Source organism: Rhopilema esculentum, chromosome 20 (genome assembly GCF_057945365.1).
Source record: "Rhopilema esculentum isolate cy_ngs chromosome 20, ASM5794536v1, whole genome shotgun sequence".
Classification (NCBI taxonomy): domain Eukaryota; kingdom Metazoa; phylum Cnidaria; class Scyphozoa; order Rhizostomeae; family Rhizostomatidae; genus Rhopilema; species Rhopilema esculentum.
In genome coordinates, this window is record NC_142834.1 from 2959284 (window position 1) to 2981963 (window position 22680).

At 32.7% G+C, this 22680-nt stretch overlaps 1 protein-coding gene across 2 annotated transcripts in view; it reads left to right on the forward strand.

Annotated features, from left to right (window-relative positions):
• The window catches only part of LOC135687796 (nuclear cap-binding protein subunit 1-like), a 55347-nt gene extending 33510 nt beyond the window's left edge, over positions 1 to 21837 (forward strand). For both annotated transcript variants that reach the window (XM_089114589.1, XM_089114590.1), the window contains 3 exons: positions 12040 to 12189; positions 13414 to 13568; positions 21144 to 21837. The gene's annotated coding sequence lies outside the window, so the exon portion shown is untranslated. The remainder of the gene's footprint in view (positions 1 to 12039; positions 12190 to 13413; positions 13569 to 21143) is intronic.
• The last annotated feature ends 843 nt before the right edge of the window (positions 21838 to 22680 follow it).

Here is a 22680-nt window from a genome sequence, read left to right on the forward strand (position 1 = left end):
TTATTCAGTTAATAAGGGGCCTTATTTTGTACTAGACTCAACACTTAGATAAGATTCAAAACTGTTTGATTCTTCTCAAGGTATTCCTTTGATGATTTAGGGCAGAGGTTCTTAAGTTATTCTATTTTTTTTCAAAATACTTTAGTCCTTGACTACTTCTCCTTAAACTCTAGCTATTGATCTAGAAAGTTTGTCTTTTTGTAGGTGTACTCTTGGAATTTTTTAGAGCATCGAATTTAGGATATTTTTCATTTTTTTTTCAGTTCATAAGGAGCCTCATTTTGTACTAGAATCAACATTAAGATAAGATTCAAAAACGTTTGATTTTTCTCAAGGTATTCCTTTGATGATTTAGAGCAGAGGTTCTTAAGTCTTTCTAAATTTTTTTCAAAATACTTTAGTCCTTGACTACTTCTCTTCAAACTCTAGCTATCGATCGTAAAAGATTGTCTTTTTGTAGGTCTCTCTTGGAATTTTTTAGGGCACAGAATCTATGGTCTTTTTCATTTTTATTCAGTTCATAAGGAGCCTAATTTTTACTAGAATCAACACTAAGATAAGATTCAAAACTGTTTGATTTCTCTCAAGGTATTCCTTGTACGATTTAGAGCAGAGGTTTTTAAGTCTTTCCAATTTTTTTTCAAAATACTTTTGTCCTTGACCACTTCTCTTCAAACTCTACCTATCGATCGAATCAGTTTGTCTATTTGTAGGTCTCTCTTGGAAGTTTTTAGAGCACAGAATCTATGATCGTTTTCATTTTTATTCAGTTAATAAGGGGCCTTATTTTGTACTAGACTCAACACTTAAATAAGATTCAAAACGTTTGATTTTTCTCTAGGAATTCCTTTGATGATTTAGAGCAGAGGTTCTTCAGTCTTTCTAATTTTTTTCAAGATACTTTAGTCCTTGACTACTTCTCTTCAAACTCTACCTATCGATCGAAACAGTTTGGCTTTTTTGTAGGTCTCTCTTGGAAGTTTTTAGGGCACAGAATCTATGATCTTTTTCATTTTTTTTCAGTTCATAAGGAGCCTAATTTTTACTAGAATCAACACTAAGATAAGATTCAAAAACGTTTGATTTTTCTCATGGTATTCCTTTAATGATTTAAAGCAGAGGTTCTTAAGTCTTTCTAAATTTTTTCAAAATACTTTAGTCCTTGACTACTTCTCCTTAATCTCTAGCTATTGATCTAGAAAGTTTGTCTTTTTGTAGGTCTACTCTTGGAATTATTTAGAGCATCGAATTTAGGATATTTTTTTTTATTCCATTAATAAGGGGACTTATTTTTACTAGAATCAACACTTAGATAAGATTCAAAACTGTTTGATTTTTCTCAAGGTATACCTTTGATGATTTAGCTTAGAGGTTCTTAAGTTATTCTAATTTTTTTCAAGATACTTTTGTCCTTGACTACTTCTCTTTAAACTCCAGCCTTCGATCGTAAAAGATTGTCTTTTTGTAGGTCTCTCTTGGATTTTTTTAGGGGAACAGAATCTATGATCTCCTTCATTTTTATTCAGTTAATAAGGGGCATTAATTCGTACTAGAATCAACACTTAGATAAGATTCAAAAACGTTTGATTTTTCTCAAGGTATTCCTTTGATGATTTAGAGCAGAGGTTCTTAAATTATTCTAATTTTTTTCAAGATACTTTTGTCCTTGACTACTTCTCTTTAAACCCCAGCCTTCGATCAAAAAAGATTGTCTTTTTGTAGGGCTCTCTTGAAATTTTTTAAGGGGACAGAATCTACGATCTTCTTCATTTGTATTCAGTTAATAAGGGGCCTTATTTTGTACTAGACTCAACACTTAAATAAGATTCAAAACGCTTGATTTTTCACAAGGTATTTCTTTAATGATTTAGGGCAGAGGTTCTTCAGTCATTCTTGTTCTTTTTCAAAATACTTTATTCCTTGACTACTTTCTTTCAAACTCTACCTATCGATCGTAAAACATTTTTTTATAGGTCTCTTGGAATTTTTGAGAGCACAGAATCTATGATCTTTTTCATTTTTATTCAGTTAATGAGGGCCTTATTTTGTACTAGACTCAACACTTAGATAAGATTCAAAACTGTTTGATTTCTCTCAAGGTATTCCTTGTACGATTTAGAGCAGAGGTTTTTAAGTCTTTCCAATTTTTTTTTCAAAATACTTTTGTCCTTGACCACTTCTCTTCAAACTCTACCTATCGATCGAATCAGTTTGTCTATTTGTAGGTCTCTCTTGGAAGTTTTTAGAGCACAGAATCTATGATCGTTTTCATTTTTATTCAGTTAATAAGGGGCCTTATTTTGTACTAGACTCAACACTTAAATAAGATTCAAAACGTTTGATTTTTCTCTAGAAATTCCTTTGATGATTTAGAGCAGAGGTTCTTCACTCTTTCTAATTTTTTTCAAGATACTTTAGTCCTTGACCACTTCTCTTCAAACTCTACCTATCGATCGAAACAGTTTGGTTTTTTTGTAGGTCTCTCTTGGAATTTTTTTGGGGAACAGAATCTATGATCTTTTTCATTTTTATTCAGTTAATAAGGGGCCTTATTTTGTACTAGACTCAACACTTAAATAAGATTCAAAACGTTTGATTTTTCTCTAGGAATTCCTTTGTTGATTTAGAGCAGAGGTTCTTCAGTCTTTCTAATTTTTTTCAAGATACTTTAGTCCTTGACTACTTCTCTTCAAACTCTACCTATCGATCGAAACAGTTTGGCTTTTTTGTAGGTCTCTCTTGGAAGTTTTTAGGGCACAGAATCTATGATCTTTTTCATTTTTTTTCAGTTCATAAGGAGCCTAATTTTTACTAGAATCAACACTAAGATAAGATTCAAAAACGTTTGATTTTTCTCATGGTATTCCTTTGATGATTTAAAGCAGAGGTTCTTAAGTCTTTCTAAATTTTTTCAAAATACTTTAGTCCTTGACTACTTCTCCTTAAACTCTAGCTATTGATCTAGAAAGTTTGTCTTTTTGTAGGTCTACTCTTGGAATTTTTTAGAGCATCGAATTTAGGATATTTTTTTTTATTCCATTAATAAGGGGACTTATTTTTACTAGAATCAACACTTAGATAAGATTCAAAACGCTTGATTTTTCACAAGGTATTTCTTTAATGATTTAGGGCAGAGGTTCTTCAGTCATTCTTGTTCTTTTTCAAAATACTTTATTCCTTGACTACTTTCTTTCAAACTCTACCTATCGATCGTAAAACATTTTTTTATAGGTCTCTTGGAATTTTTGAGAGCACAGAATCTATGATCTTTTTCATTTTTATTCAGTTAATGAGGGCCTTATTTTGTACTAGACTCAACACTTAGATAAGATTCAAAACTGTTTGATTTCTCTCAAGGTATTCCTTGTACGATTTAGAGCAGAGGTTTTTAAGTCTTTCCAATTTTTTTTTCAAAATACTTTTGTCCTTGACCACTTCTCTTCAAACTCTACCTATCGATCGAATCAGTTTGTCTATTTGTAGGTCTCTCTTGGAAGTTTTTAGAGCACAGAATCTATGATCGTTTTCATTTTTATTCAGTTAATAAGGGGCCTTATTTTGTACTAGACTCAACACTTAAATAAGATTCAAAACGTTTGATTTTTCTCTAGAAATTCCTTTGATGATTTAGAGCAGAGGTTCTTCACTCTTTCTAATTTTTTTCAAGATACTTTAGTCCTTGACCACTTCTCTTCAAACTCTACCTATCGATCGAAACAGTTTGGTTTTTTTGTAGGTCTCTCTTGGAATTTTTTTGGGGAACAGAATCTATGATCTTTTTCATTTTTATTCAGTTAATAAGGGGCCTTATTTTGTACTAGACTCAACACTTAAATAAGATTCAAAACGTTTGATTTTTCTCTAGGAATTCCTTTGATGATTTAGAGCAGAGGTTCTTCAGTCTTTCTAATTTTTTTCAAGATACTTTAGTCCTTGACTTCTTCTCTTCAAACTCTACCTATCGATCGAAACAGTTTGGCTTTTTTGTAGGTCTCTCTTGGAAGTTTTTAGGGCACAGAATCTATGATCTTTTTCATTTTTTTTCAGTTCATAAGGAGCCTAATTTTTACTAGAATCAACACTAAGATAAGATTCAAAAACGTTTGATTTTTCTCATGGTATTCCTTTGATGATTTAAAGCAGAGGTTCTTAAGTCTTTCTAAATTTTTTCAAAATACTTTAGTCCTTGACTACTTCTCCTTAAACTCTAGCTATTGATCTAGAAAGTTTGTCTTTTTGTAGGTCTACTCTTGGAATTTTTTAGAGCATCGAATTTAGGATATTTTTTTTTATTCCATTAATAAGGGGACTTATTTTTACTAGAATCAACACTTAGATAAGATTCAAAACTGCTTGATTTTTCACAAGGTATTTCTTTAATGATTTAGGGCAGAGGTTCTTCAGTCATTCTTGTTCTTTTTCAAAATACTTTATTCCTTGACTACTTTCTTTCAAACTCTACCTATCGATCGTAAAACTTTTTTTTATAGGTCTCTTGGAATTTTTGAGAGCACAGAATCTATGATCTTTTTCATTTTTATTCAGTTAATGAGGGCCTTATTTTGTACTAGACTCAACACTTAGATAAGATTCAAAACTGTTTGATTTCTCTCAAGGTATTCCTTGTACGATTTAGAGCAGAGGTTTTTAAGTCTTTCCAATTTTTTTTTCAAAATACTTTTGTCCTTGACCACTTCTCTTCAAACTCTACCTATCGATCGAATCAGTTTGTCTATTTGTAGGTCTCTCTTGGAAGTTTTTAGAGCACAGAATCTATGATCGTTTTCATTTTTATTCAGTTAATAAGGGGCCTTATTTTGTACTAGACTCAACACTTAAATAAGATTCAAAACGTTTGATTTTTCTCTAGAAATTCCTTTGATGATTTAGAGCAGAGGTTCTTCACTCTTTCTAATTTTTTTCAAGATACTTTAGTCCTTGACCACTTCTCTTCAAACTCTACCTATCGATCGAAACAGTTTGGTTTTTTTGTAGGTCTCTCTTGGAATTTTTTTGGGGAACAGAATCTATGATCTTTTTCATTTTTATTCAGTTAATAAGGGGCCTTATTTTGTACTAGACTCAACACTTAAATAAGATTCAAAACGTTTGATTTTTCTCTAGGAATTCCTTTGTTGATTTAGAGCAGAGGTTCTTCAGTCTTTCTAATTTTTTTCAAGATACTTTAGTCCTTGACTACTTCTCTTCAAACTCTACCTATCGATCGAAACAGTTTGGCTTTTTTGTAGGTCTCTCTTGGAAGTTTTTAGGGCACAGAATCTATGATCTTTTTCATTTTTTTTCAGTTCATAAGGAGCCTAATTTTTACTAGAATCAACACTAAGATAAGATTCAAAAACGTTTGATTTTTCTCATGGTATTCCTTTGATGATTTAAAGCAGAGGTTCTTAAGTCTTTCTAAATTTTTTCAAAATACTTTAGTCCTTGACTACTTCTCCTTAAACTCTAGCTATTGATCTAGAAAGTTTGTCTTTTTGTAGGTCTACTCTTGGAATTTTTTAGAGCATCGAATTTAGGATATTTTTTTTTATTCCATTAATAAGGGGACTTATTTTTACTAGAATCAACACTTAGATAAGATTCAAAACGCTTGATTTTTCACAAGGTATTTCTTTAATGATTTAGGGCAGAGGTTCTTCAGTCATTCTTGTTCTTTTTCAAAATACTTTATTCCTTGACTACTTTCTTTCAAACTCTACCTATCGATCGTAAAACATTTTTTTATAGGTCTCTTGGAATTTTTGAGAGCACAGAATCTATGATCTTTTTCATTTTTATTCAGTTAATGAGGGCCTTATTTTGTACTAGACTCAACACTTAGATAAGATTCAAAACTGTTTGATTTCTCTCAAGGTATTCCTTGTACGATTTAGAGCAGAGGTTTTTAAGTCTTTCCAATTTTTTTTTCAAAATACTTTTGTCCTTGACCACTTCTCTTCAAACTCTACCTATCGATCGAATCAGTTTGTCTATTTGTAGGTCTCTCTTGGAAGTTTTTAGAGCACAGAATCTATGATCGTTTTCATTTTTATTCAGTTAATAAGGGGCCTTATTTTGTACTAGACTCAACACTTAAATAAGATTCAAAACGTTTGATTTTTCTCTAGAAATTCCTTTGATGATTTAGAGCAGAGGTTCTTCACTCTTTCTAATTTTTTTCAAGATACTTTAGTCCTTGACCACTTCTCTTCAAACTCTACCTATCGATCGAAACAGTTTGGTTTTTTTGTAGGTCTCTCTTGGAATTTTTTTGGGGAACAGAATCTATGATCTTTTTCATTTTTATTCAGTTAATAAGGGGCCTTATTTTGTACTAGACTCAACACTTAAATAAGATTCAAAACGTTTGATTTTTCTCTAGGAATTCCTTTGATGATTTAGAGCAGAGGTTCTTCAGTCTTTCTAATTTTTTTCAAGATACTTTAGTCCTTGACTACTTCTCTTCAAACTCTACCTATCGATCGAATCAGTTTGTCTATTTGTAGGTCTCTCTTGGAAGTTTTTAGAGCACAGAATCTATGATCGTTTTCATTTTTATTCAGTTAATAAGGGGCCTTATTTTGTACTAGACTCAACACTTAAATAAGATTCAAAACGTTTGATTTTTCTCTAGAAATTCCTTTGATGATTTAGAGCAGAGGTTCTTCACTCTTTCTAATTTTTTTCAAGATACTTTAGTCCTTGACCACTTCTCTTCAAACTCTACCTATCGATCGAAACAGTTTGGTTTTTTTGTAGGTCTCTCTTGGAATTTTTTTGGGGAACAGAATCTATGATCTTTTTCATTTTTATTCAGTTAATAAGGGGCCTTATTTTGTACTAGACTCAACACTTAAATAAGATTCAAAACGTTTGATTTTTCTCTAGGAATTCCTTTGTTGATTTAGAGCAGAGGTTCTTCAGTCTTTCTAATTTTTTTCAAGATACTTTAGTCCTTGACTACTTCTCTTCAAACTCTACCTATCGATCGAAACAGTTTGGCTTTTTTGTAGGTCTCTCTTGGAAGTTTTTAGGGCACAGAATCTATGATCTTTTTCATTTTTTTTCAGTTCATAAGGAGCCTAATTTTTACTAGAATCAACACTAAGATAAGATTCAAAAACGTTTGATTTTTCTCATGGTATTCCTTTGATGATTTAAAGCAGAGGTTCTTAAGTCTTTCTAAATTTTTTCAAAATACTTTAGTCCTTGACTACTTCTCCTTAAACTCTAGCTATTGATCTAGAAAGTTTGTCTTTTTGTAGGTCTACTCTTGGAATTTTTTAGAGCATCGAATTTAGGATATTTTTTTTTATTCCATTAATAAGGGGACTTATTTTTACTAGAATCAACACTTAGATAAGATTCAAAACGCTTGATTTTTCACAAGGTATTTCTTTAATGATTTAGGGCAGAGGTTCTTCAGTCATTCTTGTTCTTTTTCAAAATACTTTATTCCTTGACTACTTTCTTTCAAACTCTACCTATCGATCGTAAAACATTTTTTTATAGGTCTCTTGGAATTTTTGAGAGCACAGAATCTATGATCTTTTTCATTTTTATTCAGTTAATGAGGGCCTTATTTTGTACTAGACTCAACACTTAGATAAGATTCAAAACTGTTTGATTTCTCTCAAGGTATTCCTTGTACGATTTAGAGCAGAGGTTTTTAAGTCTTTCCAATTTTTTTTTCAAAATACTTTTGTCCTTGACCACTTCTCTTCAAACTCTACCTATCGATCGAATCAGTTTGTCTATTTGTAGGTCTCTCTTGGAAGTTTTTAGAGCACAGAATCTATGATCGTTTTCATTTTTATTCAGTTAATAAGGGGCCTTATTTTGTACTAGACTCAACACTTAAATAAGATTCAAAACGTTTGATTTTTCTCTAGAAATTCCTTTGATGATTTAGAGCAGAGGTTCTTCACTCTTTCTAATTTTTTTCAAGATACTTTAGTCCTTGACCACTTCTCTTCAAACTCTACCTATCGATCGAAACAGTTTGGTTTTTTTGTAGGTCTCTCTTGGAATTTTTTTGGGGAACAGAATCTATGATCTTTTTCATTTTTATTCAGTTAATAAGGGGCCTTATTTTGTACTAGACTCAACACTTAAATAAGATTCAAAACGTTTGATTTTTCTCTAGGAATTCCTTTGATGATTTAGAGCAGAGGTTCTTCAGTCTTTCTAATTTTTTTCAAGATACTTTAGTCCTTGACTACTTCTCTTCAAACTCTACCTATCGATCGAAACAGTTTGGCTTTTTTGTAGGTCTCTCTTGGAAGTTTTTAGGGCACAGAATCTATGATCTTTTTCATTTTTTTTCAGTTCATAAGGAGCCTAATTTTTACTAGAATCAACACTAAGATAAGATTCAAAAACGTTTGATTTTTCTCATGGTATTCCTTTGATGATTTAAAGCAGAGGTTCTTAAGTCTTTCTAAATTTTTTCAAAATACTTTAGTCCTTGACTACTTCTCCTTAAACTCTAGCTATTGATCTAGAAAGTTTGTCTTTTTGTAGGTCTACTCTTGGAATTTTTTAGAGCATCGAATTTAGGATATTTTTTTTTATTCCATTAATAAGGGGACTTATTTTTACTAGAATCAACACTTAGATAAGATTCAAAACTGCTTGATTTTTCACAAGGTATTTCTTTAATGATTTAGGGCAGAGGTTCTTCAGTCATTCTTGTTCTTTTTCAAAATACTTTATTCCTTGACTACTTTCTTTCAAACTCTACCTATCGATCGTAAAACTTTTTTTTATAGGTCTCTTGGAATTTTTGAGAGCACAGAATCTATGATCTTTTTCATTTTTATTCAGTTAATGAGGGCCTTATTTTGTACTAGACTCAACACTTAGATAAGATTCAAAACTGTTTGATTTTTCTCAAGGTATACCTTTGATGATTTAGTTTAGAGGTTCTTAAGTTATTCTAATTTTTTTCAAGATACTTTTTTCCTTGACTACTTCTCTTTAAACTCCAGCCTTCGATCAAAAAAGTTTGTCTTTATGTAGCTCTCTCTTGGAATATTTTTAGGGGAAAAGAATCTATGATCTTTTTCATTTTTATTCAGTTAATAAGGGGCCTTATTTTGTACTAGACTCAACACTTAGATAAGATTCAAAACTGTTTGATTTTTCTCAAGGTATACCTTTGATGATTTAGTTTAGAGGTTCTTAGGTTATTCTAATTTTTTTCAAGATACTTTTTTCCTTGACTACTTCTCTTTAAACTCCAGCCTTCGATCAAAAAAGTTTGTCTTTTTGTAGCTCTCTCTTTGAATATTTTTAGGGGAACAGAATCTATGATCTTTTTCATTTTTATTCAGTTAATAAGGGACCTTATTTTGTACTAGACTCAACACTTAGATAAGATTCAAAACGTTTGATTTTTTGCAAGGTGTTCCTTTGATGATTTAGAGAAGATGTTCTTCAGTTATTCTAATCTTTTTCAAGATACTTTAATCCTTGACTACTTCTCTTCAAACTCTACCTATCGATCGAAAAAGTTTCTCTCTTTTTAAAGCTCGATTGAAATTTTTTTAGGGGAACAAAATCTATGATCTTTTTCATTTTTATTCAGTTAATAAGGGGCCTTATTTTGTACTAGACTCAACACTTAGATAAGATTGAAAACGTTTGATTTCTCTCTAGGTTTTCCTTTGCTGATTTAGAGCAGAGGTTCTTCAGTCATTCCTTGAGTACTTCTCCTCAAACTTTAGCCTTCGATCGAAAAATATTGTCTTTTTGTAGGTGTCTCTTTGAACTTTTTTGGGGAACAGAATCTATGATCTTTTTCATTCTTATTCAGTTAATAAGGGGCCTTATTTTTGCTAGAATCAACACTTAGATAAGATTGAAAACGTTTGATTTCTCTCTAGGTTTTCCTTTGCTGATTTAGAGCAGAGGTTCTTCAGTCATTCCTTGAGTACTTCTCCTCAAACTTTAGCCTTCGATCGAAAAATATTGTCTTTTTGTAGGTCTCTCTTTGAATTTTTTTGGGGAACAGAATCTATGATCTTTTTCATTCTTATTCAGTTAATAAGGGGCCTTATTTTTACTAGAATCAACACTTAGATAAGATTGAAAACGTTTGATTTCTCTCTAGGTTTTCCTTTGCTGATTTAGAGCAGAGGTTCTTCAGTCATTCCTTGAGTACTTCTCCTCAAACTTTTGCCTTCGATCGAAAAATATTGTCTTTTTGTAGGTCTCTCTTTGAATTTTTTTGGGGAACAGAATCTATGATCTTTTTCATTCTTATTCAGTTAATAAGGGGCCTTATTTTTACTAGAATCAACACTTAGATAAGATTGAAAACGTTTGATTTCTCTCTAGGTTTTCCTTTGCTGATTTAGAGCAGAGGTTCTTCAGTCATTCCTTGAGTACTTCTCCTCAAACTTTAGCCTTCGATCGAAAAATATTGTCTTTTTGTAGGTCTCTCTTTGAATTTTTTTGGGGAACAGAATCTATGATCTTTTTCATTCTTATTCAGTTAATAAGGGGCCTTATTTTTACCAGAATCAACACTTAGATAAGATTGAAAACGTTTGATTTCTCTCTAGGTTTTCCTTTGCTGATTTAGAGCAGAGGTTCTTCAGTCATTCCTTGAGTACTTCTCCTCAAACTTTAGCTTTCGATCGAAAAATATTTTCCTTTTGTAGGTCTCTCTTTGAACTTTTTTGGGGAACAGAATCTATGATCTTTTTCATTCTTATTCAGTTAATAAGGGGCCTTATTTTTGCTAGAATCAACACTTAGATAAGATTGAAAACGTTTGATTTCTCTCTAGGTTTTCCTTTGCTGATTTAGAGCAGAGGTTCTTCAGTCATTCCTTGAGTACTTCTCCTCAAACTTTAGCCTTCGATCGAAAAATATGGTCTTTTTGTAGGTCTCTCTTTGAATTTTTTTGGGGAACAGAATCTATGATCTTTTTCATTCTTATTCAGTTAATAAGGGGCCTTATTTTTACTAGAATCAACACTTAGATAAGATTGAAAACGTTTGATTTCTCTCTAGGTTTTCCTTTGCTGATTTAGAGCAGAGGTTCTTCAGTCATTCCTTGAGTACTTCTCCTCAAACTTTAGCCTTCGATCGAAAAATATTGTCTTTTTGTAGGTCTCTCTTTGAATTTTTTTGGGGAACAGAATCTATGATCTTTTTCATTCTTATTCAGTTAATAAGGGGCCTTATTTTTACTAGAATCAACACTTAGATAAGATTGAAAACGTTTGATTTCTCTCTAGGTTTTCCTTTGCTGATTTAGAGCAGAGGTTCTTCAGTCATTCCTTGAGTACTTCTCCTCAAACTTTAGCTTTCGATCGAAAAATATTGTCTTTTTGTAGGTCTCTCTTTGAATGTTTTTGGGGAACAGAATCTATGATCTTTTTCATTCTTATTCAGTTAATAAGGGGCCTTATTTTTACTAGAATCAACACTTAGATAAGATTGAAAACGTTTGATTTCTCTCTAGGTTTTACTTTGCTGATTTAGAGGAGAGGTTCTTCAGTCATTTCTTGAATACTTCTCCTCAAACTGTAGCCTTCGATCGAAAAATATTGTCTTTTTGTAGGTCTCACTTGGAATTTTTTTTAGGGCAGAATATCTGTGGCTTTTTCCCTCTTTTTCCAGCTAATGTAATGTTCGATTGTATTAAGCACAAGCAGTTAACTACGATCGAAACACGTTTATGTTCTCTCAGGGTGTTCCTTTGTTGAATTAGAGCAGAGTATTCTCAGTCATTGTAATTTTTTAATTCAATTTAATCTTTTATTATTTCTCCGTAAACCTTTGACTTCAATAAAATTAATTTTTATAAGGTCTTCATATTTCCCAGGTTTTTCTCTGGAGTTTAAGATCAAAGTTTTTGAGTTGAAAGAATAAAATCTTTGCCCTTCTTCAAGTTGTTTCTTCGATGTCCTCATTTTTTTCAGGATATTTTATTCTCTGACCCATTCACCATAAACTTTTTGTTTTGATAAAAAGAACATCGACGAATTGCCATATTTATTTAACTCTTCGTTGTTATCTTTGTAGATTGGTATCGGCACCTTTACGGGTTATGCGAAGGCGCCAGCAACCTCGCTCAACCAGAGGCAAAGATGGCGTCCAAGCATAGTTCTGACTGGAGAATTTATGGGAATTCTGTGTTTGTTGCTCACAAGATTAAGATGAATTAACTCAGTGGTGAGTGGTTTTTAATGCTCTTTCGTTTGTCAGTTAGCTTATATTTGAACCAGTAAACCCCGGGTACAAGTTTCAAGGCCATCATTTTCTAAAGGCTTAACCACCAATTCTTTCATTCGTACGCAAAACCTTCCATTCCCTTTTAGCCTGTTTTGTTTTCCATAAATTTTGTAAATTGTTTTTATAAAATTTCAAATTCTCTATTGTTTATTTACATTATGAAGTACTGATTGTTGTATCTTGTTGGTCTTATTATATCATATAATTATAACATATAACTCTATTGAATAATATTGTATGTAATTTTGCTATCTAATTTGTGTAAATTTTATCATGTTCGTTAATTAAATAGGGTGCTGGGCCCGAAAATTATCTCAATTCTCTTAGCATCCTAGGCAGCCATGCTAATAAAAACACTGGTATTTAACCATTTTAATTTTTTATAGACAGCTAATTAATATTTAAATTGTAAGCCAAAATTGTGGTTGCTGAATTACAAGAATTTGAATTTTAAGATTGATGTTGGGTCGCAGCAGTATGTACGGCTCATGCAAGTTGTAAGGATCATATCTCAATTATGTAGGCATCCTTTCGAGTTTTCAAAATTGATAAGCAAACAAAAAACAGTAACCAATGTACATTATCAATGCATCAGCATATTTTCCTATCTTTCATGAATAATTTCAAAGTTTTGTCTGACAATTTAATCAAGAAATTACCTAAGAATTTTTTAGAATAAGGGTTCCCATGGCCAAGTGTCAATTAAACGAGGCTTCGTATATGGGTATTCCCTTTCTTCTAGCAACAAGCAAGTAATGTCAAAAAAGCTTCAACCAAAATGAAATCGTTTTTTACAAAATAATTAATTTATCCCCCTGCAATTAAACATGCCTAAAGAGTTTATCTAGAAATGTTAGGGTTCTAGGGTTAGATTAATCACCCACCAGCACTAGGGTCGACATTTAGTGAATCTGCTGGAACTATCTCTGTGTCTCCACTCTTGCAAGATTCATTTGAGATAATGGGACAAAGATTATATCAGCAGATTGTATCATATCAACTTATTTTTCCATTGCATCCACATGGCTTATGTAAAAATACAGCTGTAAATGAGGTATCTACATATGGCTAATCAGTTTCATATTTTAATTTTATGTTCTCTGTTCCCTTTATGTTGATTTTTTTTGCCACATATATTTAACCCATTATTGTAAATTACTTTAGATTTGTATTGGCAACTTCATGGGTTTGGTAAGGTGCCTTCCAGTTCAAGCATTTCAACTAGAAACAAAGATGACATTGAACCAAAGTTCTGTGGAAAAGTGATGGGAATTCTGTGATGCATATAAAGAAGCTTAAGATGGATTCAATCATCAATGGTAAGTGTTGTTTTTATCACTTGTGTTCTTCTATCAGTTAGCTGATATTTGAAGTACAAGCCCACATTGGCTTTCAACCAGTCTGCAGAACATGGCAAGCTAGACAAGATCTGTGTTTGTCAGAGATATTTGCCATTTGTGCAATGTATGCACACTATTAAGTTTCAGTCTAATGTTTGTAGCAAGTTTTATTTATGTCAGGCCTTGCTCTAAGCAAAATGGTGGTGCTCTATAAAAAAAGCCCCTTAGAAACTCTAGGAGCTCTATTTAGGACCTCTAATATTAGAATGTCCTTGAGAGTATCCTTTGAGAGCTTGAGAAGATCGAGAGCTTCATATCGAAAGCTTCGGAAGAAATTCCGGAAACATTGATACCAAAAAGCACCATAATATAAAATATCAAAACATGCAACAAACAGTTTTTAAACACTATGCTAATATAAATATAGAAATATGATAAAACAAAGTCTCAAAATTGTTCAGATTTTTTCTAGATATGTAAGTTGCCTTCACTTGATGAGCTTTCATCAATGTCAGTATCACTACTGTTATGTTCAGCTTCTCATATTGCTTCATCAAAACGCATGGCTTTAAGTCGAACATTCAACTTTGTTTCCTTTCTTATGTTATCCATTTTATAAGGAACGCTATAAGATCTACTACTCATGAAGGCAAATGAAAACTGAAAAGCAATGCGATAATTTGGGCTGAAATGTAGTCGACTGATTTGCACAGGTGATTTTAATTATTAAGAAGAAACAGAAAATAATACTTCAACGGATATTGACACTTGCTTGATAATCAAATAATTTGGCTGGAGAATATGCTTGATGGCCTGTGTCCTTTGTTGTTATTAGAGGGCTATTAAATTAAAAATGGTATCAAAAACCCAACATTGAATTTGCTGAATTTTTTCTCAAGTGGTAAACTTACGCAAATGATAATATTGTGGTCTGTTGGGAAGATTGTTTATGCTTGATAAAATTTATTCAACAAATGTCAAAAATTTCTTTTGCCCCGTGATAATATAGTTCTTATTTGAGGGGCTCTATAAATCGCTCTCTAAGGCCTTTTTTTGGGTGCCCTCTAGGAGCGCGTGCTCGATAGAGCCCCTTTCCAGGCAAGGCCTGGTCGTGTACGTGCCCCACTTGTTGATGTGCACTTCCAATGTGTAAGATGCAGCCTATTAATGATCCTTGAAAAGTGTGCACAGCATCTATTTCTGCCAAAGCACTTTGAGGAATTTCACAGAATATTGACTCCTGGTTATAATTTAGCATAGGGTCACCATTTACAGGCCTTCCTAGAAAATTTCTCAAGCCTGCAAGCACAAACCGTTTTGCAAAGGGTGCCTGCAAGATTTTTTAACATGTAATGTGTAGGATATAAACTTGTTCAAAATAAGAGACATAAAGTAAGGCTCAATGACCCATCATACATCATGCATGAATATAAAAAAGGTCCTGTAGGCAAACTTATTTCTCTCTTGAATTCTTTTTGGAAAATCCAGTTAGTTTGTTTGCTCTGGGAACAATGACAGCACTACGGCATTCATTTTCATTTCTTTTTCATGAGTCATTTTTATTGTTCAAATACCAGTAAATTTTCAAAGAATTATTTTACCAAAAAATTACTTTAGAATGACAATGGTTTTATCTTATAACAAAAAAAGCGTTAGAGAGTTTAAACAAACTTTAGCTTGTGACAAAAAAGGAAAATTTGAAGCCATTGAGTCTTTCATTTTATCTGAGCAACAAATAAAATGGCAGTTGGTTTTATTGTTTGATATTGTTTGATTCTAAGTTAAGGATACTTTCAGGTTTTTTAATATTTGGACCATAACATCAATCACAATTTCCATCTATTGCATGCTCCACCCATATTGGTTGTTTGTCCTGAACTTTTGTACTTGGAAGCCTTCATTAAATGACTGATTCAACCGATAGCTTGCCACAGCATCACCAACAAAATAGATAATCACAACAAGATATTGATCTTGCTGTTAGGAAAATTTATTATTCTATCTTTGCTAAATTAATCACTTTAACAATAGGGTAAAGCTTAGTATTAACATGGTGAACTTGTAGCTGAATTGTTTTTCTAAATTCTAAAACAATTGGAAACTTTGAAAAAATCGCCTTTTTAGATGTTATTTGATTGGCATGGATTGCCTGTGAGTGCCGCAAGTGCTCTTTAGCGTGGCCCATTTATTTTGATACACTTTCCAATTCAATTTGGTCCCACTTTCTTTTTGCTTTGCAGGAAAAATATCAGCTTTTTTAGGGGGGTTGTAACAGGAGTACACATGTTTGGATGTTTGATTAAAGTGTAACCCCCTGAAAGATTACTCAGTCAGTTAATTTTGACACAATCCAGTCTGTAGAATGAGTTTCATGGTGTTAATTCTTGGCCCTTTAATCTCGGATTATGGTTATTTTCAAAGCCTTCTGTAAAAGCAGGGATAAAAAGAAATGTTTTATTTGACTTCATTTATAGAAAACGTGCATATACCCACAGTTTCAAGCAAATTTAGATAGCTAAGCTCATAGGCTTAAATCTTTTTATCACAACCTCATCAGTGGCTTTAGCAGGAGAAAAGTAGGTCATTTCAAATATCAATTTAAAATATCCAGACTTGAATTGGATACAGGGCCAGTCTACTGTAATCTAAAGGGCCTGATCCAGAAAAAATTTCCCCTGGCTGGACAGTGCCCCTCGACCACACTATCTACTACCTAACATAATTCAGATATTTTTCCTGTATCTTCTCTCCAAATAACTGAATCCCGAGCTATTTTCTTTCCATATGAAAAATTTTTTTTGATATTTTTCGCCTGTTGAAATTTGACAGGGAGAACTCTTTTGAAGAATAAATTGCTGCAGCCCTATGTTTTGTTGTGCATTAGACAAACCTCTACAAAAATCTTTTGTGTGGACAGGCCATATGCTACAGACTTGGCTTTCAATAGATCAAATAAAGGGAAAAAATGAAAGGTATAAAATGAAATGACTATGGTATTAAATGTCAATCACATTGTGTTTTGTATATAGATCAATAAAGGGACTGTTTTTTGTCCTTCAATCTCTTGAAATTGTCTAATAATGGGCATGTGTCAGCCTAGCCGTTTGAAGCGAACGACAGCCTCCATGATCCCCTCCCAACCTGAGGCGAGCTGCGGGTTGCTATCTTAAACAGAACATGAACGAAAAATCGCTCCTCTAAAATTTCCTTTCATTTGCTCTTTTCGTATTTAATTGGTTTATTCTTGTAACACTAATTTCTCCTGTCATTGCATTATTGCAATTAATTTTTTGTCTATCGGGTGGTTTTTGTTATTATAGTCACAAACTTCAATCTATTTGGAAAAGGATAGTGAAGTGAAAGGTACATTGGAAATCCTATAATCTTTCAATCTTCTAAAAACAGGCAAATTCTTGATAGAAACATCAAAGAAATTGGTAACAGTTATCGATTGGGGGATAGAATAAAACAGCACGTCCCTTCCAGCATTAGAAACAAAACACTCCCTCAAAGAGAACAGCCTCCTGGATCTTGCAGATTAAAAATGACAACTAAAACATACAATTCCACTATCAAGCAGCATTCACTGGAAAACCCTGATTGCGTGAAAAACTTTTATGTTTCAGATTATTGAAAGAGTCCGATCTTTGTTCCATCTAGCAGATTTAGAATCTATTTTTGTGCTGTGCAAGTTCTTTTAAATCATTTAAACAAAGGGGGTACCTAAGCCACTGTTAAAGCATATATAAATTGAAAGAAGTAAAAAAGCATACTCCTTGACTTCAAGACTATTTAAAGCCAATCGACAGATACCAATGGGGCTTCAGCCATCTGTCGATTGCCTTCAAAGTACATTACTATCAGAATATATTACTGATTTAGCTCATCTCAGCAAATAAGGGGAGTGATTTAAGGCTCATGTACAAAAATACAAACTGCCAGGCCTGCATATGCATTGATGAAGCTAACAGTGATACTGAGAGAATTTTTTAAATGACAAGGGCTTATAGAAACAAGAATAAGATATTTGGAAAAATCTTGACTTTTTTTGAGGGTGAATGGCTTTTTTATTTCTTAATCTGGTACTTTTGGTTTCCCCATATAAGTTCTTATTTTATTTTCCTCCTTATAATTATCTCAAGGCAACGTGTGAAAAAGATTCCCTTTTGTTTCTTTGGAGCTTGTTTCAGGGAACATCTTAAATTTGCTTAGACAAGGCCAGATCTTTGCATATATTGAATAACTCTCTGAAAGGGAATGTTTAATGTACCACTACTAGGATTGCTTGACAATTTTCATTAACTTTTCCAGAGACCATAATCTCCCTGATGATTCTACTTCAACTTTCCTGAACCATTAATTTCAACTGAAAGCCTCATCAATAATTACACACAATGATTTGGTGTGCTTGACATCTTTAATATATCTGCGTCAGACAACATAAGTTGCTTATGAGATGATATTATAAAAGTTCTTCTTGGGTTAAGTTTGACTTGCATAAGTCAGAGTCAAAACTAAAAAATTCTTGGTACCAGTCGGTTTGGCTCATTGCTTAGTCAGATATTGGTGTAAGTTGGAATATTTTTCAAGTCCTTTTTTGTATATCTTACTGTCTTCTGAAACTTATGCTTAAGATATCAAAAGAATTTTAACTAATCCTTCAACTTGTGGGAGGAAAATTTGGACAAACAATTGCAAGGTGCTAATAATTAAAAATGAACTTGAAAATCAAAATATTGAGATTATATTCACAAGCTTGAGATTGCAAAACCATGATTGACATGATGAAAATGGTTGTGAATTGAAATCCACATGCAACTGACACAAAACAAGAAAGTTCTCAAACATAAAAAAGTACTATCATATTCTTACTTGTTAGGCCTACAAATTTTCGCTGATTATAATGTTAACTTACTTTTGTCAACTTTTCAATTTACTGCTTCATTTCATAACTTTCAATAATTACACCAAACTACAATCAACAAGTTTTCATAAAAGTTTCCTATAGTTACAAATGTGACAAAAAACAGTTCTTCATAGTTGCCAATATTTTGAACTTTGTTGAAGTAAGATTGGAAATTGTTTTACATTTGACTTTTCAGAAAGCTTTCAATTGAAGAGATTTTAGGTTGCAGCAAATAAGTATTTACTGTTATGAGCACCTAATCGATAATTTAGCGAATAATATAGCATTATTATTTGATAGAACATTGGCTGAAGGTTGCCATGAGTTTTCGAACCGACTTGTGAGAACGTGACATGACTTGAAATATGTAATGTCTCAGGGCAGATGATCTGTGAGACTTGGCAACTATTTCATATTCCACGATTATAGAAATTCTACAAAAAATTTAGTTCCTTTTTAAAGAGTAAACTTCTTTGGCCAAAAAGACAATCTTGGGGGCAAATTATTCAAACTTTGCATTGCAAACTTTCTCTCTTTCATGCCATACTAGTGAACAATACTTAACTTTCAATCTGTTAAAAAATTGGAATCTCACGATTGCATTCTCTCCATCTCTATATACACAGTTGTGTTTGAAGCAGTATAAGAAAAATATTAGAAAGATATTATTCCTGCAATATGTGGTCCGCAATTGCAGCCTAATAATGGTCAAAATTTTCTTCAGAAAATGGAAATTCACAAATTCAAAAAATTCTCACAAGGGCTGGGGTTTAAACTTGAACTATCTAGATGAAGCAAAAGCTTATATTTTGTGTATATTTGTATAATTATCTATTATTTCTGAGCCCATAAAATGGTTGAAATTGTTTCTTTAAAATTATGAGGCACTTAAAATGGCCCCAGCCTGAAATACAAACAATTTAGCCCCTGCTAGAGCCCCCAGAGAAGTAGGATGGAACTTACACTTGTGCAGAACATCATCTTCACATGTCAAGAATTTTCTGAAACAAACAAATGCTAACCATCAGGCAATATCTATTTTGTGGACAAATGATGTTTTCTGACTGCCAGGGAAATTAATCTCAGGAAATTAATTTGTAAAGACTTTTAAAGTACTTTTGATGGGTATCGGGCCTTTTTTTAAAAGGAAAAATAGTGAATAGTCCATGGTTTTTACCAGAAAAATGCTGCTAGGCTGAGGGTTATATATATATTACCCCCTACTTGATATATTGAATGAGGCCCTCCCTCTTTTGTTATAATTTAAAGTAACACTTTTTTCAACATTTTGCTCTTCTTGGGTTACATGGTATTACAAGAGTTTCACATCGTAAAAGACAAAATCTAATTTTTCTGGGAAGCTTTGTGATTTATTATCAATTATTTTGTTTAAAGAAGGACTATCCAGCATTTCTTTTTTACCATCTTGATAATTCATATAGCAAGTTTGGTATCGGGATTTTGTTTGCGAATAGAGCTTGGAACAGCCATGTTCATTTTTTAATTAAGAAGCTTTTGAAAGGAGTTTGAAGGGCTTCAATGCTCTAGTTTCCTGATATGACAAAGATAATTGAGAGGATCGATAGGACTACTTGCAATTCAAGAAAAATGGGCATAATGCTTTGGTGTGGCTTTAAAAGGTTTACTTAAATAAATCTAAAATGGCTGTGCATGTAACAAAATATTGTGTTAATAAAAAATCAAATAAAAATTTTGTTTTTTTATCTCTATGGAGTTTGTGAAAAATTAATGCTAGGGTACTTGCTTCACCTGGTGCCTGTAATGTCACCCCTGAAAAGACATCCGCTTGTATTGTCCATCAAATGACTAAGTGTCGACTTCTTACTTTTTTGGTCGATGTTCATTTTTTAATTAAGAAGCTTTTGAAAAGAGTTTGAAGGGCTTCAATGCTCTAGTTTTCTGATATGACAAAGATAATTGAGAGGATCAATAGGACTGCTTGCAATTCAAGGAAAATGGGCATAATGCTTTGGTGTGGCTTTAAAAGGTTTACTTAAATAAATCTAAAATGGCTGTGCATGTAACAAAATATTGTGTTGATAAAAAATCAAATAAAAATTTTGTTTTTTTATCTCTATGGAGTTTGTGAAAAATTAATGCTAGGGTACTTGCTTCACCTGGTGCCTGTAATGTCACCCCTGAAAAGACATCCGCTTGTATTGTCCATCAAATGACTAAGTGTCGACTTCTTACTTTTTTGGTCGATGTTCATTTTTTAATTAAGAAGCTTTTGAAAAGAGTTTGAAGGGCTTCAATGCTCTAGTTTTCTGATATGACAAAGATAATTGAGAGGATCAATAGGACTGCTTGCAATTCAAGGAAAATGGGCATAATGCTTTGGTGTGGCTTTAAAAGGTTTACTTAAATAAATCTAAAATGGCTGTGCATGTAACAAAATATTGTGTTGATAAAAAATCAAATAAAAATTTTGTTTTTTTATCTCTATGGAGTTTGTGAAAAATTAATGCTAGGGGCACTTGCTCCACCTGGTCCCTGTAATATCACCTCTTAAGATACATCTGCTTTGATTGTCCATCAGATGACTTGATACCAACTTCTTACTTTTTTGGAAATAAATGTTTCAGTTGCTGGTTTCAGTGCATTTATAATACCAAATATTCTTTTAGGTAGAAGAATGACAGCAGTTGGAGCATGATGAAGAACAGATGGACGTTGGCTGATTTGGACAGTTGAATAATTCAAGTATCCATTTTTGAATTTTGTTAGTTATTTTGGTGAAGGGGGAATAGAGTGATGAAATATCTGCAGCAATGTCCATCATTAATAATCAATTATATCAAAGGGGTATCCATGCAATTTATTTAATTTTGTTTCTTGAAAACAAATGAATGCAACACTTTTCTAGAAATATTCAAGTTGTATATATCTGTAAGTCCTTTTCTTAATTCATTACATTTTGTGCAAATGGTATTAATAGCTATTGCCCCCACCCCCTTCCCCTGTTTCTTGAAGCCTTGTTTCTCTCCATATCTAAACACCCCTTATTATACGTTCAATAATGTTTGTTTGTTCAAATGATTGCAGAAGTTTTAGTCCAAGTTTCCATGGTGGCTCTCGAGTTTTATTGTTTGGAAGTGCAAAATGCAAACCCCTCCTGGGAAATTTTGGGAGTCACCGTTCCCCGTCCTTAGTGGTAATAACTTAATAAGTTTATCAGTTTATTAGTTTATTATTGTAGTATTTCAATTCTGTGATTTTCCAAGTTTCAGTCCGATCGTTTTCCAGCGGATTGTTTAGGAATTCAGATGTATTTGGTTGTTGTATGTGATTGCTATATTGTTTATGCTCATTGGAATGAAACATTTTTTGTCTCCAGAAATCTGCCTTGTAGGTTGTTTTTTATTTAAACTTGTTTATTTTAAATAGAGTTGCTAGTAAAAAGGTTTCTATACATTGACTCGCGATAAATTGTTCCGATGTTGCATGGCGCTGTGGTCGAGTGGACTGCGCGGTGACCTCTAGAGGTGAAAGGTCACGGGTTCGAATAACTTTTCATTTTACTCGAAACAATTTTTTTTCTTTCTTCAACTATTTAATTTTCAGCTAATTTTTAAACATTTTAAAGTCTATTGGAGCCAAAAAGACTTATTAATGTTAACAACTCTTTTATCCCGAAGCGCTTCAACCCACTTTGTTACTTGTGTAGCAAAGTACTATACCCGATTTGTTTTCCCCGATATGTTAAGTTTAAAAGATTGGAAAATTCGAAAAATCCTCAAGAATACTAGTTTTATACAAGAAACAGTCAAAAAAACATTTATTTGCTTCTTTTTAAACCAGATAACATATTTACGAAGTTTGTTTATATCGCATTACAGCAATGATTGCCTTACAGCTCTCTGGAAAAGTAAAATATACTAGCACTTGTTACCCTTGTTGACTAAGCGACCCTGTGGTCCAGTGGTATTAGTGGGTGACTGCTAATGTCAAAGGTCATGAGGTCGTGGGTTCGAATCCCGGCTCAAGCGCTGTTTTTCCTCCAAAAATTCAAGCGGCATTCACGTGGACAGTTGGACAATGGAACAATGGAAGGACAATGGAACAATAGGAAACAATAGGAATTTCCAAAACAATGGGGCATTCAAAATGGGAACAAAGAGCTGGGATTCGAACAGGCGCATGCGCTTCTCGGTGGGCGGTAGT